The sequence below is a fragment of the Dermacentor andersoni genome, chromosome 7 (assembly GCF_023375885.2).
Source record: "Dermacentor andersoni chromosome 7, qqDerAnde1_hic_scaffold, whole genome shotgun sequence".
Classification (NCBI taxonomy): domain Eukaryota; kingdom Metazoa; phylum Arthropoda; class Arachnida; order Ixodida; family Ixodidae; genus Dermacentor; species Dermacentor andersoni.
Window position 1 is genome coordinate 65338351 of NC_092820.1, and position 22540 is coordinate 65360890.

The 22540-nt window shown below is 45.3% G+C and overlaps 1 long non-coding RNA gene across 1 annotated transcript in view; it reads left to right on the plus strand.

Moving 5' to 3' along the window:
- The window catches only part of LOC126534373 (uncharacterized), a 52185-nt gene extending 36749 nt beyond the window's left edge, over positions 1-15436 (plus strand). The window contains exons 4-5 of the long non-coding RNA XR_007600341.2: positions 11778-11855; positions 15228-15436. This is a non-coding gene — a long non-coding RNA (uncharacterized lncRNA). The remainder of the gene's footprint in view (positions 1-11777; positions 11856-15227) is intronic.
- The last annotated feature ends 7104 nt before the right edge of the window (positions 15437-22540 follow it).

A 22540-nucleotide genomic window follows, 5' to 3' on the forward strand; every position in this document is an offset into this window, starting at 1 on the left:
CCTTATCAGCGAGCGTCCCTACGGAGCATAGCGCCTCTGGAAACTAGCGCAGTTCCACTGGCAAATTTTAACAGTATTTTTAATTGTGATTGCCATCTTGTTTACTGTGTAATTTTCAGAAATCTTTGGGGCGCCCATTGGGATTTGATCTGGTTGGGAGCGGTTCAGAATTTTTCTTTGTCTACTTTTGGGCTCAGCCCTTGGTCTTTCTACTCGCGTTACTCTCAACTCTGTGGCAAAGTGCCTTTACGTCATCCTACTCAGGGTCCTTTCCCATTTAACGTCGTTTTTCATGCGGGAAGCTGAGGCGGCGGACGGGGCCTCGCTGACGTCGGTTATGCAGCCCTCTTCTTCGCCCTTCGTGTTGCTAAAGGATTCCGGCTTGAGCGCCTTGGGTTTCGCCTGCCCGGATAATGGTCCGGGGTTACTGTTGCTAACCTCGTGGCAGTTTATGAATTTTCCTTTCATGCTGTTGCAGGTTTCCTTAAGCTCTGTGAGCTCGCGTCTAAATTTCGTATTTCCCGCTTCGAGCGTTTGGGTACGGAGATCGATCCTATGCTCTGGCTGTGTCTCAGCTTTTGTTTCTTTGCTTGATGCAATTTGTTTCCAGACGGTTGCGTCGCTCCCTTGACCTTTTCGGCCCGCGTGGGCGGCTTCAAAAATTGGGAGCGAGACCGGGATCTGGATCTAAAGGAGCATTGTCCTTGCCTCGGTTTGGATTCTCTTCTTCTCGAGCGTGAGCGTCCTCCGGATTGAGATGTGGTACTGAGCATGGGGACGCTGGACGAAGTTGATGCAGCCGACGAGCTATCACCGTTTGTGTCGGTGACATCAGACTCTTCGTCCAGTTGTGCCTTCCTTGCTCTTTGGCGGTGCCTTTCGCGGTGCCTTTTGCGTCGGCGTGGTGCGATGTATGGGATTTGATATCGGTTTTTGCACGTTGGGTTTCGGGTGACGTAGGGCCCGCCACACGCCTACCACTTGGGGGTGCATTGATGTTCTTGTTCGTCCTCCGCTTTTGCTTTTCCGCAACCGCGGCATTTACTTTTCTCTTCCTCACTGCTGATAAAAACGTCGTCACGGTGGCTTACGTTGCCGCAAGCATGACAAACGTCGACTTGGCGACGGTATAAAGAACATGGCAGCAAGGCCATGCCACAGATCACATGGTGGGGCACACGCATGCCTCTGAACAAAATCACGACTACGTGCGAGCTCTTGACTCGTCAGGTTTCTAGTTGAGTGGGATTTCTTTCGTTCACAATCATGTTTCTAATCGATCCTTTGTCGTGAGATGGGTTGATGTGCCTTTTTACGTCTTTGGACGTACCCTCGGGGGCGGTAATGTACGCCGATATTTCGTAGGCGTAGTACATGGTATGCATTTTATTTATTCTCGCATAGGCCCTCGCATTAGAGGCGTGCGGGGTGGAGATGATTAAAATATTAATGTCGTTGAAAAGTACACGATCGTTGCATTCTGCGTGGGCTAACAGAAAGGGCAGAAACTTGAAGGGTAACAAAAAAATGTCGGGAACAACTTAAGCACTGTGCAACGAGCGATTGAACAAATATGTTTGTTTTAATGTTAAGAGACAGAAAGAGAACGGGGAAGATCATAGGACAGAGCGGAATAGCTGATATTCTAGTAGCCATTAAGAGAAAGAAATGGGGCTTAAAAGACGACTTATAGAGTAGGACAGATAAGAGGAGGGCAATTAGAGAATGGGTACCAAGGAAACTAAAGCGGCAGTTGAGGGTGGTAGAAAATTAGGTGGTGTAATGGAAGTAGTAACTTTGCAGGCGCAAGTTGTAATCAGCTAGTGCTAAGGAACAGCTTATCAACTGCTAATTGTAGATCGCTGGCATTGACCTTCGCCCGGCAGTAGACAAATAAATAGGCTTATGAAGATGGAGTGGCTGTTATCATGACATCGTCATCATTTCATCTTCTTCAGGCACACACTATCATACATCTGTTGTGATACCACTGTTTCCATGCCATCATAGTTACCGCATTCTCATCTTTGCACTGTCCCATGCCGACGTCGTCAAACCAACGTCTTCAGACAGCCTTCGTGATAGAGTTGTACTCGCGCTATTGTTATACACTGCTTGTAATCCCGTTATTCTCATACAGTTGTGACGGACGCGTCGTCATTGGGTTGTCATGCCTTCGCCGTCCTATGATAATCGTGTTGCCGCAGCCGTTCCATTGTGGAAATTTTAACTACAAAATAAAACACTCGTCATGCTGTCGTCGTCAATGCGTCGTCCACAGACATACTCTATCTTGTATCCGTTGTCATACCATCGTCCTCCCGTTAACGTTCCGCTGGCGTCATCGCTATACCATCGTGATTATCTACTAATCAGAATTTTATTATAACCATGCCGTCGTCGGCACACCACCTTTGTTTCCCCATTCGAACCATGACATCGTTGCGACTCCGCCGTCATCATATCGCGACGCTCCTGGGTGACCATGTTAAGCGTTTACCACAGCAAAGTCAGACTAAATTAACGCATGCCGCATATACCGAAGAAATGGAAGCATGAGAATGACCACTCTATATGCAAAACAAACGTGGCTTTAGAAATGTGGCATTTCGCTACATTGCTCGAACGCTAATCTCATTATCAACGACAGTAATTGTGAGATAAGGTCGGCTGCAATTTTTGGAGCGCATGTCTTAGGCGCCCCTTTGTGGTTTTCAGTGTCAGCATCCCTCGACTCAACCGAGCGAACGTCATCACCATCGTCTTCTACCACCGCTTGCTCGTCAGCTTCCCTAGGCAAAACCGCGCGAACGCATTTGTGTGACTGCTCGCGCATTCGTCAACTTGTTCTTTGGCAGCTGGCTTCGGTGCCACTCATCATGCCAGCATTCCCATCCTGCCTTCCCTCGGCGGAGGCGCCGACGGCACTGGCTCACTGCCAGTCGCTGCGGTGATTTCGCTCTAAAACTGCTTGCCTCAACATATGGCGAAATGAAAGCACGGGTCGAGCTGTGTTTAAATTTCGCATAAGGCGTACTGTAATCATCCGTCACTTTTTTTGGGGCGGATAATTATTTCTACTAGGTTAGACAAGGTTACGCTGAGAAAGGAAACGGTAAAACATTTTTTCTGTTTTGAAAAGTAGGATTACTTTTATACGAATGCTTTGTTGTACAAAATAATGGGAGGATAGAGAAACTCAAGCTTCCCTTGTATGGAAAGCGAGCGTCGCGCTAAGGAAACTCGGTTTAAGTCCGTAGGTGAGGCAGATGGTGTTGATCTTGATGTAGGATGTGTGTCTGTAGGATGTCTAGGACGACAACATTTAGAGCAGGAGAAAGATAAGCTAGTGAAGCTGGTTGGGAAACTACAACATGAACTCTGGAGCGAGCAGAAACAGACGGCGGTGGTAGATAAGCTAGCTAAAGTAGGAATGAAGGCAACGGGCGTCATTGCACTGAGCAATGAAGGACGCCACGAAGCGAACACCACGAAGATGGCTTGCTCCCAAAGGACAACACTAGGAAGCTGAAACCGGCAAGCCGTTAAGCAGTGGCTGACCCGTCCATAATGGTCGTGAAGAGACTACCCCTGAAGCATCGGCAGCAAAAGTCGAAAACAATGCGAAAGGTGAGCTTCGAATATGGAGGAGGCAATCATGGCTTCAGGTAGAGCTTCCAGAGACGAGGAAAAGCAGCGTAAATTTTTATTTTTCGGGAGCGCCAACATGCATCATGTAGAACCTCCGGTAAGAGAGAGCATGTGAACACGAGCAACTCTAGACAAATGAGTTTTTTGAGAAAGAGGTTTGGAGAATGATAGCCAAGGACAAGCAATACTTGTAGGACACCTAAATGGAACGAACCCTCGTGGTTAAAATGCGAGGAGTAAACAGAGAAGGAAACTTTAAGTGGTTGCAAATTGTAGGCAGCGCAAATTGCAGTGCTCATGATGACAGCGGTAGAAAGGGAAGGATATGAAATTGAAAGGGCTGTGCCAGCAAGAAACAGATAAATTTGGGCTTTAGCTGAGGCAATCATTATTATAGTCACTGACATCAATATGGAAGTGCACCATACAGGTCACGACGGCGCTTCCTATATAACGGGATCCATTTTAGCGAGTGTTTAGCAAAACCGGTAGAACATAAGTGTGCTGCACAGTCAGTCAGGTGTGCCTCGGAAAATAAGTAAGCTAGAATATGTTTTCAGTACTGCAGCACACAGGCAGAGAGCAAAATGAAAACACAAGAAGTCTATAAAAGACACATGACGATAATCGGATCCCACACACTGTGCGACTCGATATCAGCGAAGCTTTCAGTGCTCTTCGCGTTAATGGTCGATAATTAGCGGTGATGTTGACCGCGCTTGTTTAAATTCTGCAGCTTTTATTCCAAGACGAAAGTGCTGAGTTGCTGTTAACCACAACCTTGTATGTACCAGTGCTGTTTGCATAGTACACAGAACACAAAGGGGATGTGTCTGCTTGAGGCGTTGCTGTGCGCCATACTTCATAACCTCTCAGGCTGTTTGGTATTGTCATTGCCTCACAAGGCAGATTGCATCGGGGCATAAGTATTATACTTCAAATGAATTCAGGCAGATGTAATAAACTCTACTGCATTATGGGGCTGTACGTGCGAAATTCACCATCGGATTATGAGCGACGCCGTGGTGGCGGACTCCAGATTAATTCTGACACCGTAGTGCTCTCTAACGTATCCTCCAATTCTAAGTATACGAGCGTTCATTTTATTTCTCCTATGTCGAAATTCAGCTCACGCGGTGAGGACCCAGCTCGCAGCCTCCAGCAATGCCATAGCCGCAAAGCTACCGCAGAAAGGCCACAAAACTGTTGATTTCACGTGTGACTAAATCCGTACTGTCGCCGTGACCCTACGGCACGCTTTAATGTGGGTCTGCTTCCGCACGCCCTTCATAGGTTGTCCACTTGACGAATTTGCATAGTATTTAATTCTCATAAAAAGCAGAAACGTACCATACGGTACCTTAAACTTAAACTTATACCGTTTGCCCGTAAATGCTCTCATGTCAATAGTCGCCGCCTTTCCTTGCGTTCTCACGTCACCTTATCCTAATCTCCCATCTCCGCGCCCCCTTGCATAGGAACAGCTATGAAGAGTGCCGTGGCTGTTACTCGTTTCGCGACTCCATATGTTCTATCAATTCTGTGCCGCCTCTCCAGCGTCCTCTCTGCCATTCTATTTATCTTCGCTCGTGACTTGCACGTTAGCAGAAAGGTAGGCGCTGCAATTCCGGCCATGCTTTTGCGGGGTCACGGATAATTACAGCTGTGAAGGGGCTAATTGGCAACGCCCAGGAGCTCCAGAGGGCACTGTGCACATTCCACGCGGCGCAAAAGTACAAACGAGTTTCTCGCGGAGCTTTACTCTTCGCCGCGCTCCTGACATGTATACACACGCTCCGACCCACACCCCGACGAGGGGTGCCATACAGCAGTAGCAGCAGCAGCAGTCGGAAAGTCGACGTATTCTGAAAGGAAAGCTTCGGTTTATTAAAGAGCCTAAGATTTCTTACAAAAACATGCTGCGTTGTCATCGCAAACAGCATAAATGGCTAGAAATTCAAAACGAGCTGAATGATCAAGCTATTACTATAAGTCTTTACGCAAACGCATCTATGAGTGCTCGAGCAGCCACCTGTCGTGCACTTTTTGGTATAGGAAAAGTGTAAAAGAATGAGTGGGTCCTGGAAACGGGGAGTCATACCCATGTTCTTAGGCAACACATGAAGTATCAAAGTGTAAAAGAGACATGTAAGGATCTTTTAAGAATTTGCGGCTCCTAGGAAGGAAATCAAGGATAGTAGTTTTATCGGCAATACAATCTTGTAAACATGGACATATTATCTAAATTGACAAGTATACTGTCACGCGCGCACAAGCAAACACGAACGCATCACACTCGATTACGAAGAACCCTTGTTGTCAAAACGCTCGCGTGAGGAAACGCGGCAGCAGCAGCGAACGAAGTGACCTTCGTGCTGTATATCGCTTCAGCCAAACAGAGCATGCACATAGTTAAGAGCCGCCGACGCACTTAGCCACCCCAATGTGACGGCGAATAGCCGTCACATGCACAGTTGCAGCCGGATTAGAACGCCGCCCTACTCCCTCTCCTCCGCCCGCGCCTCGAAACGTTGGGTGCCTCGCGCGCAACGGAAGACGGCGGCTTTCTGCCCACTTTCGTTTCTTTAGCGCGGGCGAAATTGAGCCGCGATCATTAGCTTCCTTCGCACGATTTCACTCTCACGTGCAGCGTAGGGCGCGCAGCGACGGTGTTATCACCCTTGGCTTTATACGGAAGCTCACGGTATGGTCGACGGAATAAATACGCTTGGAATGGCCATATAATTGCTATCGCAATAGAAGACGTGGCTGGGAATAGCTTACCAACTACCAGGCAATGATAGCAGAGATAAAAATAGAGAATCTATGGATTGCATTAGTTGAGTGACGAGTTAAGGAAACATAGCCAGGTGGTATTAGCAGGAGACATGAATGCGCACATGTAGGATTTACAAAAATATGGGGATCTCAAGTGTGCCTAATACTGGATCTCTGCGATGAACTGAAAATTATCGTAGTTTACAGGTCGCATAAGTTTCATATGGAGATACTGTAGCAATGGTGGAATGCATCGACTTTTCTATAGCATTAGAAACGATGCAGAAACAACCAGACCAAATTACAACCTTCAACATTAAAGAGATAGCCTTAATAGAGATGATAAGCGTAGAAGTACTTTAGATCATATTATCAATAGTAGCAGAGTAGTAGCAAAAAGATACTGCTGCCATTTGTAACAGGATGTTTAAATATATATAAAAAGAAAATAGCTGAAATCTGAAAAAGCACTAAAAGAAGATAAAGGAGCTTTCTACTGTCAATCTGTGTGCGTGTACGGAACTGTAGAACTAACGCAGCGGGGGATGAGACAAACACAGCAAACATTTATAGGAGTGTAAAGGTTACAGCGGGTGATTGGCAGAAAGAGCAAATAAGCAAGCTATAAAAGAGCGTAGGCAGGTATCTAGGGAGAATAGAGAAGCTAACATTTATAGGAGTGTAAAGGTTCCAGCGCGTGATTGGTAGAAAGAGAAACTAAGCATGCTATAAAAGAGCGTAAGCAGGCATCTAGGGAGAATAGAGAAGCTTGGTTTGACATGAAGAAGAATTACCCGACAAAACAAGTACCAAGGATTGAAAATACTCCAGTAGAAGTGTGTTAGAAAAATAAGAGTGGAAATCAATGGGGAGTACATGACACTCGCAAAAGAAGCAAAGGTACGCAAAGAAATATTATAAAACCCTGTAAAAGCAATAGCCACTCCGGCTAAAAGTTTGCAAACGGCAAGAAAGGGATTCCACCGCGATATCTTTGATAAAGAGGATGTGCTGTAGTACCCTATAGAAGGTGTTAGGGATAGTTTTGACAGCAAAAAAAGCTTAGTCGAGATTCAGCCCGATCCAGCAACGAGGCCGCGAGATCAAAAAACACGTAGAAATCTTTTACGAAAAAAGGGGCAGAAGAAAATTTCATTAATAACATTGCAGCCGGAACACATGATATCCTAGAACAGATAAAAAAACAGCTAAGTCTAAAGAAAAGAGCAGCTAACTGCCGCCATACAGCAAGCGATTTAAACCAATGAGTTTCCTATTGGATTGCGTGAACGCAAGATGGACTTGATCTTCAAACGCAAATGTGATAAGGTTAAGGTTAGCTCAAGCACACCAACAACAGTTGCATCAGTGTTATAAGAATTTCTTTGCAAGTAAGAAAATCAGAGTTCTCAATGTGGATGGAACAAAATGTGCGGTTACTCTAAGTGCGAGATACTGATAATGATAGCCTGAGCGGCCCTATGAGTTGAGATAAGGGGTGACACACCACTGATCTCAATTCATAGGAAGCTCAGGCGGAACAATTTCTGGCTATCTGTGGCAGGATATTCCAACCTGTTGCAACATGACCACCACCACCACCGCCTTCATGGCTTTGCGTTACGCCTTAATAGGAAGCTTTAGCTCGGGCCCAACTCTTACGCGGCCTATTCAAATGCATGTAAAACGCAAAAACGTTTTTCTGAAATAATCCCCAGACTTATTTTAGGGAAATTTGTTGCATTTTAGAGAGAAAGTGAAATTGTAGTGACTGTTGAAAGCGGAATATCGATTTAAGACCTCAGATGTTTTTTTAAGATTTCAAAGAATCCCGAAGTTTGAAAAAATATAAGCACGAAGTTCACAAATTCATAGCTTTGAATCAAGAACAGATATCGCAGTTCTATGAACGGCATCGATTAGATATTTGAAAGCGGACCAATTCCATATGTCATTTTACATCGTACGTGAATTTGTTACGTTGTTTACAAGGGTTCTGCAAAAGCTGTATTTCCATGTTATTAAATTGTTTGCAATTCATGTGTACCATATCAATTTCGCTCGCTTTAGCTGTACTATTCGATGCAATTCACACAATGGTATTATCATTTTTCGTTGCTGAGTTACGGAGTTGTAAAGTTGATAGTGTCGTTTTTTGAAAATTTTCTCTTTCTGCCACTTTATTCAAAAATTGGCGACCTAACTCAAACGTTCGAAACCAGCAGTCACTACATTTTAAGCTTTTCTTTTAAATTCAACAAACCTCGTCAAATTTCGTGCAGTGGTTGCCGAGAAAAAGGAATTCTCGTTTACATGTGCTTAGATAGGAACACCTGAGATAAAGCTTCCTCTAAGAGAAAGCTTTATCTCAGCGGACAAAATTCGTATTTTACACATGAACCTAGAAACATTTACTAATATAGAAATGCATCTTTTGCAGAAGCCTTGTAAACAACGGAACATATTCATGTAAGATATCAAATGGCATACCGAATTTGTCCGCTTTCAATGGTGTAATGGATGTCGTTTACCGAACCGCGATATCTGTTATTGATGCAGAGCTACGAATTTGTAAACTTGAGGCTTCTATTCTTTTCCAACTTTCGAATATTTGAAAATTCTTGTAACAAAATTCAGGACGTAAATCAAAATTCCGCTTCCAAGAATCACTACAAGTCAACTTTCTCTCTTACATGCAACAGATTGCATTAAAATTGGTCCAGGGATTATCTTAGAAAAACGTTTTTGCTTTTTACGTGTATTTGAATAGGCCGCGTCGGAGTTGGGCCAGAGCTAAAGCTTCCTCTTAACTCCTCGGACGGTATTCATATTGCGCATTCCATGGGCAGAACCCGAGCGGGGGCAACGGCCAGAGGGGAGCAGGTAAGTAGCGCAGAGAGGGTGCAGCTGCTTGCTGCCCCATTCAAACGTTCAATGCTCACAGAGAGCAGGCGAGGGGGCAAATGTGAACCACGTGACAACCTTGTGTACGTTCCTGCGGTGATTGTCGCGTAGCCTCCGCTTCTCAGCCACCATTACTCTTACACACTGAAACAAGATGACGGGAACGCAACGTAACTAAAAGGATATGGCTTAATTCACTTCTTTCTGATTCGGCTTTACCCTCGACTACTGTGGACGTTGCTAAAATGTTCCTGTTCTGCTATTGCATCGTAGCGCTCCTGCTCTTGTTCCCCCATTGTAACGCAGCTACCCTTGAAAGGGAACTTTTGGGACGCTTTGAGTGTTCCCGTTCAGTCAACGGAATGCACAACTATACGCCGGTGCGACAAAATCTCTCGCACTTTTAAAGGTGATAAGAAGCCATTGAAGGCAAGTAGTGATTACGCACTGGCGTCAGTGCGCTGCTTGTAAAGTGCGGCACTGATGAAATTACATCGCGGTCAAATCGTCTAAGAGCACTTAGCCTAACAAGTAAGGTCGTACAGTTCAGGAAGCTTTTCATGGTTTCTGTTCGCGCAATTATTTGTTTAAATTCTGAAGAACTTAGTCAAGAAAATCAAACCTGGTCTAAGCAAATTTGTTGGCGGAATAGTGTCACCTATATTCCACGTGCGGTATAGGCAAACATATAGAACGCATATGCATATATATGTACGCGGCACATTGCGTGTCGCTGCTGACACCGAAAATTTGTTGAAGCGTCCATACAAATACATTCAGCACAAATAAAAAGTATGCTATGCTGAGGGATCTACAAATTGAGTCCATACCAGAAAGACGCTTACAGGAATGTATTTTTTGCCCTAAACACACAAAAATTCCCATAGCTCAGCATATAACATTTATATATACCATTTCTACATATAAAGGGAGCTTTCGACAACCTAGACGGGAGAGTGTTATGTGGCATTCTTAAGCACGAGGGTACAGATGATGATTTCGTGGAGCTGCCGTGTGAGAGATATAGTAACAGCTGAGTAGAAGGCGTATGGGAAGGCACGAAATGTGATGATGCTGGTCAGATTCACTGAGGACTGAAGCAAGGATACGCACTGTCTGCACTGTTGTTAACTGTTTATGTCAAGGGAATAGAAGGACGGTTGAAAAATTGTCAAAGAGGTTTGTTTTTTGTTATATCTACAATCAGCAAACGGGACAAGACTGCGTAGAAGCGGATATGTGCAGATGACACAGTGCTACTACCGCACCATACAAGATATTTGGAGATATTTGGAAATGTTAATTTAATAATCACTGGGACGCGCGCTGTCGAACATCTGCGCCGTCTTTTCTAGCTCACTGTTTGGCAGGCGCAGCTCAGTGCACTGTTATGATCTGCAGGAATATGTAGTTCTGGGGCGCTCTAACGTATAGCTATTCTAGTGTTTTCTATTCCAATTCTCCAATCAGCCCTGCGCGATTGGTGAAAAACATATTTTTTTGGATATCCCCGCTTCCCTTGTCCATCACGCGACGTCATAAAGACAGCGATAGCTTCCCCATCTGATATAACGTGTACACTCTGATTATAGATAATTTTACTCAACGAAAGAAAAATAGTTATTTCTGATTCGACGCCTTTTTGCTATTAGCCCTCGGCCATTGGTCAATAGTTTTCGGCCAGCACGCACTTCACCTGCCTCTCACGCGACGTCACAAAACCGCAAAGACTTACCGCGTCAAACTGACGCATACGGGTTAAAGATGCATTATTATGCCGAACAAAACTGAACTTTCTTAATAGCGGCAGGCTGCCCCGTTTCAAAAGGAATAAAAGATGGCTGCGGGCAATCGCTTCGGCACTGACTACTCGCCCCTGCCGGAGAGCATTGGTTTATTTACATGTAATAAAACTTTTTGCGTGGCCTTGTAACGTTTTCAAAAACTTTCGGCGCGAATACGACCACGTTCTGCCAACTCCTCTTTGCTGAGGATTCGTTTGAGCGTCATTCTTAGGCTTCCGTTACATTCCGCCGCGATTTTCGACCAGCCACCGCAGGATGAGTCACAGACGCTGGTACTACCCTCTTCATCCGGTTATCAATTTTCAGTGCACTGGCTCGGCCCCATCGAATCCTTCTCCACTTGAGCGTGCTTCATGCCTCTTGTCAGCCAATTATATAAGACAATCCGCTCAGTGCAGGCAATGTTATTCGTTTTTCAAACAAACGAAAGTCACCTCCTATGAACGAGGAGACCGTTTGATTGACCTATTCAGACAACCCTGCAGGTCACCGCCCGATGTTTGCGTCGCCGGTTACACACGTTTGACGTCAGGAGATTGGAATAAAAACATATTTGAATAGTCTTACGTTATAAGGCCCCTGGTGCACTTGAATGATAAGATTCCTGACTTCACCGTGATGTTTTCTGTTTTGCCTTAGGAAAACACGGAACAGACTATACCCTATATTTTTGGGATCCGCAAGAGCGTTGCGCCGTATTTTTGCTGCCAAAGAATGGTAAGAAATTTGAAATGTGTATATATTACCGAGAAAAAACAATGCCAGGAGGATTATTTGATATTGGGAGGTGGCGTAGGGATGTAGCCGCTATGGCAAACACTTAGGCCGGCCAGTCAAGGTACCGCGGTATCTCAGGAGCAGCGGATACCGCCGTAACCCATGTCCCCCGCATCAGCCTGCTTTACACTCGCGCTACATGCATGTAACCCGACTTCTGCTTCACGGGCTCTGTAGGTTGCGGGAACATTGAAGTACGTTAGTCCACGCCAGCAGGCCCCAGTACTAGAAGGCCACACCCAAGAGCGCCCAGCCGAGCCCAGAACCACTGCTAGCACTCACCAGTCAGTTTTCTCCGCTTCTTTGAGTGCTGGCTCTAATGGCGAAGTTCCCGTAATCTGATAGTCAGCCCGCTGCGGGACCTCCCTCCTAGTGCGAAAGGCGTTTGAAATATGTGCAAAAGTAGCGCGTATAGAAATAAGAGATACTGCTAGCCTATATACATGATTGGCAATTCGTAGCGTCCATTATGAAGTCCACGTAAAGTCCACGCTGTGGTGAAGCGCACGGATAGCTCTCTCGTGGTCGTGGCTAAGATTGTCGCAGGGGACGACGTTGTATGAGAAAGTTTCAATACGATTGAAAGGGACACATCCGCCTCTAACACAGGATAGATGTGTAATGTTGCATGACAGAGGGATGTAGTGCGATTTTACAGTGGATGCGCAAATAGCGCACACGTGCGCGCGTCAAGTATGCGCCTGTGTGCAGACAGTGCTGCAGGAACACCACGAACTGTCTTGTGCGTCGAGGACCTCGTCTTGCGTTGTAGACGTCAGCTCGCCCGTTGCGGTGCAACCCGGTAAGCAGACTTGAGGCGTATTGGCCGGTTCTTCGCGTGTGCCAATATTTCAGGCCGTTGATGTTCTCGTAGATCATGCGCCTGGTTGAAGACGGAGGGAGCTCAGAAGGAAGACCATCTGGCAGCTGGCGACGTGCACGGAGACAAGGCAAGTGTTGGTCGCTGACGTTGTTGTCATAGAAGCGAATCTAGAGCTGAAAAAATCGGATGGCACAGCCTCTTCTGCAAAATTTCGGTAGGCCACACATCCGCGAAAGGTGCAAGAACCGAAGACCGGAACACTCAGCTATTGCTGCTTCCCGCGATATCTACACGAAATAACATCAGGGTTGTGGTGGTTGCTGAAGGCATCGTGAAGGTTGTGTTTGTGGCGTCGCCGTGGCTTCGATGGGTGAAATTTGTGCCTAGTGGATCCTGTAGAAGAGTCTCTGAATCAGTGATGAGTCAGGTGCTCCTGAACGGAAAGCGGATTGCTTGCGGAAACGTCCAAGAAAGGAGAGTTGCGGGCCATATGATAGCTGAAAGTGCTTGCGTTTGGCTCTGTGAATTCTTTGCAGGGAGTGGTGGCGCCGCCACCTTCAAGATGGGGAGGAGGCTCAAGGACCGAGTAGAGGTTTGACGCTGGGACCGGCGCCTCTTGACCATGGATACGGGTGGACGCTGGCGATGTGAGACGACATGTCGCGTAATGACGCGACGGTTCCAATGGCGATAGCTGCTGTGATTGAGCGCTCGAAGTGGCGCAGTGAGAAGGACGGCTGCCCGCAAGTCTTTGTAGAAGATGGGGCCGGGGGCCAGGAGCGGCAGCCGGGGCCTGGCATGCAGCCGGAGCCTGGAAGCTTGTTGATATGGAAGTAGCTGTCTAGCGGGACGAAGAAAATTGTCGGCAAGTCGATGTGGATTTCGCAAACACCCTACAACCACGAGACGTCAGCCGGGCCGCGTGAGGTCACGCCATTCTCGCCTTGGTTGATTCGCTGCACGGTGACATGGCTGGGCTCGGCTGTCCTTGGCCAAGAGCTTGTGCGCGTTCGAAAAGCCGATTTGTGGTTTCGGCCTAAACTTGGCTGGACAATCACGTGAGGCGAAACCGAACGTTGGGTTTTTGATAGCGTACTCAAGATGGCAGCCCCGGTTATCGATATGTCAGAGGCAGCCTGAAGAGGTAGTCGCGGTGCGCCCAGTTTATTTAGGCCAGGCAGCCATGGTACCGCGGGATTTCCGGAGTGGCCGATTCGACGGCCGCCCAGGTTGAGCGCCTCAGCGTTTTCTATTAACGCGCCACATGTACGTGAGCGTTGTTGTTCTTCACCGGCTTTGGAAGTAGTATTCGTGCCGCTACATTACAAAGCCGGAAGTGGGATTATAAATCCCAGTGCAATTATAAACACGACAACGCCACGCAAAAAATGCCTACATTTCGAAGCCTCCCAGGTTGATTCACTCTCAAGCAAGAACACCCACGTCGCTTGCCCCACATTGCACGCATTACCTGCTCAGTGACCCAGGCTTCGCTATGTGTAATCAGCGCAAAGCCCACAAGTGGAATATTCTCCAATTCCCAGAGATGCCACATAGCCTACACTTCCGAAAACACTGTGTCGCCGGAGTTACAATTCAACTAGCGCCCCGGCTGGTGGCGGGACTTGACCGCTGCACTAGGACTGTTTAGAAAATGTTAATAGTAAATAACTGAGCCAGCTGGCATAATCAGACCATATCCACGTAATGTGGATTGTAGTGTAGTTAAGCGATTCACTTCAGTTCATTTCTTATGTACCGCACCATACATATTGGTCTTCTTCAACGAACAACGCTACATCGATATTACACTATGGCAGGACAATAAACGGGCTATTTTCTTGAAAAGAAATTTAAAGTCATAACATCGCCAATATAAACGTTACAAATAACGAGGTGGTTAATATCACAAGATTCGTGAGTTAATAATGTGCGCCGATGTTTTCACTGGAGCGTTTTCCACAGCGCTCCAAATAGCTTAGTGTTTGAATCAGCCAAAGGAATGGAAAGGTAGACGCCTAAGGCTTTCATGTTGTCAGTCTTAGGTAAATTTGAACAATATTTGTAACTTTTTTTACAAATATGTCCTCAAATAATCAAGCAGACGAAATACTTATTTTATAAAACGACCTTTTTACCTCATAATAGATTCCCACTGTTTTTCATTGAGAAAATGTAGTTGCAGTTTGTATCAGTACGTACCACGAAATTGTATCTCAAAAAATCTCACTTGTCCACTAGCCAGAAAGTGACATTCAAAGGACGTTAAGTATAATTTGCCTCTCAAGGTAATAACCTTAGCTCATAACCTTTCAATTTAACTATTAGGGTTAATAGATAGTGGCATATAGGTCGTTATGACGTGTGAGAAATCCATAATATTCGGTGCAAACCACATCTAAGGCTACTTGTAGCCGCATGATAAAAGAAATTCTGGGTTAAAATAAACAAGCAAATTACATGAAAGGACATTTCGTTCTTTTTTTCAGCTTTCACTGATTGCGAAATGCACGTGTGGGGTGACCACGTTCGAGCACACGTCCCCAGATGCCAAATGGCATATCAAAGAATGTGTCAGCAACAATGGCCTATTTACACCGACCAGTGTGGACATCCTTGATTTATTCGAAATATTTGGTTTGTGTTGAGGGCGATATGAGTTACTTGTGTACTGAATAAAGATTTGCAATAATTGTAATGTGGGATTAATATGGTGACAGAATGTTCGTTACTTGCGTTTTCTCTCGCTATTACTGTATTATACTCACCGTTCAACTTCCTCGGGTCTACGTCATCATCATCATCGCCAACGTAGGCTTCCTTGGTGTGCGGCCTTTCCGAATAACGTGTCCTACTTACAGCTGTCTTTCAAGTGCCGGACATGCACTTCTATCTTTACGTTCTCTAGCCGCGGAATTTTCGGTGATTTGCGGCCGCGTACTTGATGCTTAGGAAGTCTGCCCACTTTTTTTGGGCAGCGACATTCTTCAGCACATTCTCCACTGATACCGACTCGTCTAAACGGCTAGGGAACGACGAGACTACGTGGGCTCCAGGCCTGGGGCTAGGTTCCGATCCCCTTTCCTACGCAGAATGTCAGCGCCGCTCATCGCCATGACATCAGCGGTGCTTCTATTGCCTACTGCAGTACCTTTAAACGAGTCACCTATAAGGAGCCACATTCCCTACCACACAGTCGGATTTGCGGCAGCGCAATGGTGCTTACGAAATCCATATGATTTTTCGAGCAACGGACATCGTTGAGGAATGATCAGCGTCCTGTTGACACTGGCACGTCCACAAGATTTAGGAGTGACCAGTGTACACGTGCTAATGTCTCATGGCAATGTCCCAATCGCCTGCCTTGCGACGACGGCCAGCATCGCCGACGCTTCCGCGATGCTTGATGTTGATATCATTTTAGGTATTCTGTCATATCATTTGTCGGAATTTTTGCACACCTTCTCGTTTCGCAGCACTAATGAAAACTTGCTCTTGTACAGCAACAACTCACTGAACTAAAAGTATATCGATGGAATTGAAATAAATTCGTTAACCCAAAGTGCATGGTGTAACTCGCATGTCAAACGTTCCATCAATAAAAAAATAACATTATGCAGAGGCGAAGCGATCGTCGTTTGATGGTAATTGGGAGAGTTACGGAGAGCAATCTAAGCCATGCAGAACTGAAATCGAAGCGACTGAGGATAACGCTTTTACCAATAAAATACGCTTCGAAAACAAAGTGGCGGAAAGATCTCGAAGGTAATTAAACCCAAGCCATTTTTGTCATCCCCACTGAGGCTATCCAAGCACGGTGTACTCCTTTCACAAACATAGGCGGCTCACCCGCCGTGGTTGCTCAGTGGCTATGGTGTTAGGCTGCTGAGGACAAGGTCACGGGATCGAATCCCGGCCACGGCGGCCGCATTTCGATGGGGGCGAAATGCGAAAACACCCGTGGACTTAGATTTAGGTGCATGTTAAAGAACCCCAGGTGGTCGAAATTTCCGCAGTCCTCTACTACGGCGTGCCTCATAATCGGAAAGTGCTTTTGGCACGTAAAACCCCATAATTTTTAATCGTAGGCGGTGACTGAAATAAATCACTTTCTGGTTTCGTATTTGCATTGATATAAACGTAGGCTCTGATTAGGCAGTCTTACGAGAATTGAAAGAGGTCAGCACGAGATAAAGAACAAACTGACTGCCGTTAACCCATACGAAAAAAATCAAATCTGGTATGGCCAGCCTAACTGCACGCATAACAAAACTAGAATCGGGAATAGTTAATATATACTAAATACAAAGCAGAGTTCAGAGTGGAAGAAAAATTGTGAAACTCAGGACACAAGGCTACAATTGAACAAAAAGTGGATGGCATTGAGAACTGAAGGAGACAGGGCAATTACAGTCTTCTTTTTCTCGCACTGGAGATAAGGATGAATGAAATTCGTACGATGCAGTAGAAAAGAAAGCGTTAGAACTATGCTCCTCTATTCTGAAGTACGAAGACATCGCGATGGAAGGGGCACACCGCCTGGGGAAGTAAACAGAAAACCAACCTCGACTGATAATTGCTAACTTTGCTTCATTCAAAAATACACAAGCTGTTTTGTCAAATGCGAAGGAAGTTAAGCGATCCGAAATAAGCATATCGGAAGATTGTTCGGCAACTGTTCAAATTAAGTAGAACAGTTTGTTAGATTACCCCGTGAAAAAATAAAAATAAAATAACAAAACGCATCTAAAACAGGATTCCCGGTACCTAAACGGTGTAAAGTATATTTTTGATGAATAGCTTGGCCAGGTAATGCACGGTGCTGACAGAAGTCGACGAATCGGTCTCCCCTTGCTGTCTTGATTGTTAACTGCACTACCATTTGGAATAAAACACATGCATTCGCTGCCATCCTTGACATGACCTTCTGTGATGCTTGAATAGTAATCTTGGCTTGATGGAACTGTTAGTGATGCGAAAATTTTCCCCGAAAGATATATTTGTTACCGCTAGGGCCGAAACTGTCGTGGAGCAGGCGTCCTTATATTAATCGACTAGGTGATTAACTCTAGGGTACTTGAAATAGACGTTGGTCACAGCGAAGCAGTATGGGCTTCCATTACGCTTGAAAACGGCAAAATCTTTCTTTGTCTCCGTTTTACTATGCGTCGAATAGTCCTACTAACGTTTTGCATGAGCTCAGTGCTGCATTGAGACTGTGGCAAACGAACTATATGGGAATAGGTGGAGATTTTAACTTTCCATAGGTGTAATGGGTACACGAGGGGCCTATTTCGCGCGTGCAGAGTTCGTTAACCACCGAAGTTTTAGAAAAATGCTGTTCATACGGTCTAGCCAATTTGGTTCAGCAGGCTACACACGTAACTAATAATTCATATTTGCTATTCACGAACGCTCCCACGGCAGGGAAGTGTCCTATAGTACTCCCAGGCATTAGTGACAATGATGTCGTTCTTTGAGAGCTAAAGCTGCGTACACAAAAATTACAAGTTTAGGCTTGGTGGCGTATCTAGGACTATCATAAGAAACGTACAAATCATACAGCGCTTAGCTTAGATCAATATTACGATGCATTCGAAATTTTAGCGGAAACTGACAATGTGCATATAGTGGCAATCATATTAAAAAATAAACATATCGAGTTACCCGGCCGATCTGTGCCATCATGGACAATGGAGGCGCGACTCACAAAATCTTAGCTTGTACAAAGCAACTGCGCAGGATAGCTACAAGACCGACTGCTTGGATCTAAATTTGATTTAGATCTAAATTTATTAGGATCTAAATTTGATCTAATCTTGATTCTGGATCTAAATCCATAATCAAAAAAGGCGCTGACATATGCAATAGCACACTGTGGTATAAAGGTTATAAACATGAATAAGGTGCCTCAGAAAGGCTGGCCAACATTTCGATAGGAGGACCTAAATTCGTCAAAGGTAGCCTCATCATCCTCGGCATGATAGTTTTAAATAGTTAGTAGAGTGACGTCACGTGCGGTGGTTGTCGGTGGCGGCTGGTTGTAAAGGGAGAAACTTCAGTGGGAATGAGCGCTGTCGCCTGACGTCTGTAAGCGTGGTTCCTAAGACTAGGGGACAAGAGCGGAAGAGTGGGAAGGCCGGGAGAAAGGAACAGAAAGAAAACGGGAAAAAGAAAAGAAGGACACCAAGAGGGAAAGAAAGAACAAGAAAAGAAAAACGCCATGGGCGGTTTTGGGTTAGCGAGAGGTTAGGGAGAATCCAGGGGTGTCTTTGGCGGCATGTTTTTATGGCTTTAGAAGGCGGTCAGGCGGTCAAGTGGTTAGTGCGCGAGTAATAAAAAAACAAACAAAAGGACATCACTTGAAATAATGACTTGAGTAGTGCAACACCATTGCGTCGGGTAATTTCTAAGGAGTCAAGATGGCGACAAGGGGGCGAGACGGCACCGGGAATCGCGTTGCGGCATGGTGGTGGTAGTGCATCTTCATTATCTGCGTCATGCGACGGTTGTGCACAGCCTCCAATGTCTGACATGTCCGAGCTGTCGCCACAGCTCGACGGCAAGTCGGCTGGAGGAGGAGACCAACAGCGTAGTGAGAGGATGGAGATCGCTGCTGCAGTTGCGTCGCTCTCGCTGGCTTGCGGTACCGCGGTTTAGCCCGGGGAAAGGCGCGTGAGGCAGAATCTGTTGACACGGTTCGAGGCTGTGGAGTCGGCCTGTTGCAGATCTGGCATGTCGACTCCGGCGCTGCTATTTGTCCGTGACGGCTTTGAATCGCAGGCAATGCGAAGTTGGCGCTGCTGCGGTTGGCTTTGGCTTGTGAAGTCTGCGAGGGCGTTAGAGCGCGTGGGTGACAAAGACAGGCTAATGCTACGTACTGAGTCACAGGAAACGGCTGTATGGCAGGTTTCCAGCGTTCAGCGTTCAGCAACCACTCTTCCTGTTTTCTTCGATATGACCAGCAGATACCCGGTACTGCTCAAATACCAAGTCACCCCGCTGCTACTTGCGGCGACTGGTTGAATGCGTAGTTTACTGGCTGTCAGGAACCCGAGCAACCACGCTCGTTTGAGGTCGCCATGAATGATTACGCGCATCATTTATACTGTCGTCACCTCCAGTGCCACCGCACTTCTATTATCGTGTCCTCCTTACAAATGTGCCAGTCATGACATAAGAGCACTTCTTATCATGACTGCCCCTATGTTAACTGGTCAACGTCACACGAGCACGTGGTTGATTCACGATTCAACTCTTAAGCTACTTCGCTGTGCTTTGCGCACGACACATTTAATGAGAACACCGCAAGTTCTAGACGCGAGAGGTGACAGCTAAGCAGCCTCCACTGGTGGCTGGTTGATTGCTTTGCGAAAGCAATGGGAATTAGCTGGGGGCACTAACGGCTGTCTTATTGCAAATGGAACTTAGTGGAGCCAATTCACGGTGGCGGCTAGGAATCTTAGAAATCAGCTAGTCATTTGTTGGGTCTTTGCGAACGATAAAGACCGTCGCCTAATTTGACGCAAGCTGCTCTGTCACTGACGTATCGTACACCATATATCTGTGCCAACGTGGAGACAGTTGACTACTAAGAATAATGTAAGTGACGGTTGAGGCTTTGTGAATGGGACGTGATGTCACAATTTTCTTAGAAATTGGAAAAAAAATGATACTAGCAGCGTTTATACTTTAATGTTTAGAATTGCTTTCGTACTTGCTTCCGCATGAAGGTATACACCGCAACCATTTTCTTCCTTTAATAACCATAAAGGCTTGTATATCTACTGATTATGAAATGGTTCACGTGCACTTTCTTCATCTTACTTGAGGTAGAATTAAGAGGAAAAAGAAATCTTCAGAAACGAACAATAAAACAACAACTATCTTAAATCTCAAAGAATTAAAGAATGAACTCTGCTGAAATTGACAACAATAATTAAATTGTTCCTTATTTCTTGAATATACGGTAGTAACTGAAGGTCTCAGAGCTAAAAGGTCTTCATGCAGGTGGTGCGGGACGTCAGAGTGAGAGGGAATAAATGGCCTCTCTTTGCATTTGTAAACAGTTTCGCTTAAAAACTAATTACCTCTGCTTTGACGAACAGACGGTTCGAAAGCAAAACAGCCACTCTCACGTCCTACACAACTGGGCAATCGCCATTGGCTACCAATGCACCCACGCCGCTTTTACCACTCGTACACGCGCGGCACAGTTACCATCTCGGACACACAATCGAATGAGTACGTGGTACGACGGAAAATAGGTGCAGCTCAAGCAGCTTATGCCAAAACAGGTTTACAGGACACGACACCGGCTGATGTATGCTCAACTATAATTGCACGACAAGGTCACCTTAACAAACGGTAACAATGTGTGGACCACTACCGCTGAAGGTCATAAACGTGACCGTTTTGCCTGCTTCTGCTCCAATTGAACAAATGAGCTCCGCCAAGGGAAACATAAGTTATCTTATAGCAAAGGAAACGAATTTGTACAGAAAAGGAGAAAAGTTTTTTTACATAACAGCGCTGTATTTTTCATTCGTGCTGTTTTGCACCTCCATTTCGACGCACTTGTTGACGAAAGCTTAGCATGTGGCATGGATATCGCATGACAATTTAAGCCAGGAAGCTGCTGCACTGCAAAAGAACAGCCGATACCATCGTTCCGTGTCTAATGCTAGTATTGTAGCACTTTCAGACACGTACACTAGATTATTCACCGAAATCATGCAACTTCTACACTTGACTACTAGTAGGCCTGATTATCGCAGCTAACAGCGTTACTCCTCAGGATCTAAGGAATGTAAGCAAATTTCATTGCGTTGTTTACTCATCATATTGCTGGAAATAGATACCATCATCACACATTCATTTTACTGGTCGATATAAGACGATATTTTTAGCCATTTCAATAAGTTTAGCATAAAGCGGCACAATTGAGTGTTTTGTTTTGGTCGATGATCAATAATAAGGTGAGTGTTTACATTTAAATGGGATTGAGAAAACATCTGTATTGCACCATGTAGCGGCCTTGCCCAATGTGCTTGAAATTAGCCTCACCTTCTGCGAGAAACGGACACCGGTAAAGTAAAATGCCCGCGATTCTGGTTGAGGCATTTAAACGCATCTCCGTTTATTTAGTGCACAGGTAAGAATTTCTAAACGTTGTTCTTGAATTTCGACCTTTTCTCCTGCTTCGATAAGTTTTTAAAACTATGCCGTTATAAATAAAGATTTTGATCTCTACAGGCAGTAAAATTTAGCCCCCTCTCTTCAGGGAATGTTTAGCTTGGGGGCTCCCATCTAAATACGTGGAAAAGTAAAAACTGTTTATCGCGGCAACCACTTCAGCAAATTTGAGGAGCTTTGTTGACTTAAAAAAAGTTACAATTTAGTGACCGCTTCGACGAGGCTTCGGTCTTGGCGCTTGCTGCGTTGCTAAAAATGTTGAAAAATAACAGATTTGCAGAAAACCTAACTGTAAAGTTTAGAACTCCGTAGCTAAGGAATGAAATATTATATTAAGATCGTCTACCTTACACCTAATGATGTATATAAAGCGGACAAAATTGATATAATATACACCATTTTTCGTACACCACGAGCAGTAATACCACGAAAGCCTTTATAATATAGTGACCAATTTAGGTAATGTATACAATATATACTAAATTTGTCCGCTTCGCATCTAATGAGGAATGCAATTAAATTGCAATGAATGCTATGAATTCAAGTGTCCTGCCCTGTTTTATTAGCTCCTGCTGCTTGTGAATCATGACAATATTAATGATTAATT